The sequence below is a fragment of the Argentina silus genome (assembly GCF_951799395.1).
Source record: "Argentina silus genome assembly, chromosome: 12".
Lineage (NCBI taxonomy): Eukaryota > Metazoa > Chordata > Actinopteri > Argentiniformes > Argentinidae > Argentina > Argentina silus.
In genome coordinates this window covers 2474908-2476110 of record NC_139666.1, presented here as the reverse complement: position 1 = coordinate 2476110, position 1203 = coordinate 2474908, and positions in this window count along the sequence as shown.

Below are 1203 nucleotides of genomic sequence, written 5' to 3'. Positions count from 1 at the left end.
TGGGTTTAATATGATATAACTGAATTAAGAGAGGTTTGGTTTCCCGCCGGTCTAATTTGTCTGGACTGGACACCGGAAAAGTCTGACAGCTTATTAAAGATACATTCCACGATCTTCGTATCAGTCAGGTCCTGTCTGAACCTCTGGGAGGATGCTTCTTTGAGTTGGGAAACTTTGAAGACTTCATCCACCTCCCACTCATCTGATATCTCTGAACAACTTTGTTTATCTTCTTACTGAGAAAATAGCTGTGCTCACCATGGTAAAAGAGTGCTATGTCTTATAGCATATCTGTAATACTGAATGATGTCGTTTGCCGCTGCTCACAGCAAGAAAAACACTGTTATTATTTAGGATGAGGGGGAATTTGAGAACAGTGCTTTACCCTACTGTGACATTTACATTTACATTCATGGCATTTAGCAGACGCCTTTATCCAAAGCGACTTACGACAAATACATTTCTTTAAGTAAGTGAATCATCTGTCCATCATCAGTCATCATAAGATAAAGTAATCAATGCTAGGACCAGGGGCCATTGGCAGTCACAATGCTAGAAGAAGGACATTTTTTTTTTTTTTTTTTTTTTAGTAACAGTAGAGAAACTGTACAAGGGGGTAGTGGGGGTGAAGAGGTCTTTAGGAGGGACCGTTAAGATGTAGCCTGAAGAGATGGGCCTTCAATCAATGTCAGTCCATTGGTAGTGACTCTGCAGTCATGACAGCAGTGGGAAGCTCGTTTGTGAGGAATAATTGCAAGATAGAAAAGCTAGTAGGCTAGTGTGTGTTACAAATGGTACAGTAAGTCAGTCCCAGTCAGTCAGCAGTAGTGCCATCTGTAACCTGTCAACCCAAAAGTACTTTCTTGTTCTTAACTATTGACGTGTCCTCTCTCTAGTCTGATGAATCAGGGCGTGTCTGAGGCCCAGTGCTGTGTGTGTACCTGCCATGCTAGATCACCTGGTACTTTAGCCAGCTCGTACCTTGAGGTCTGGAGGGTAGCTGAGCTCTGTGGTGGAGCGATCACATTGATTGGTTAACGCTTAACTGACGAATACGCTGTGTACCGTAAGTCGCTAGCAATGGCTAAATAATAGGCTATGGCTTATTAGCCAGGCTAGCATACTCCATGTAAAGTCGCGCATATAAACAGACACTAGACCAGCTGCTCCCAGGAGTGACCGCAGTGAGAGTTGTTTTAGAGT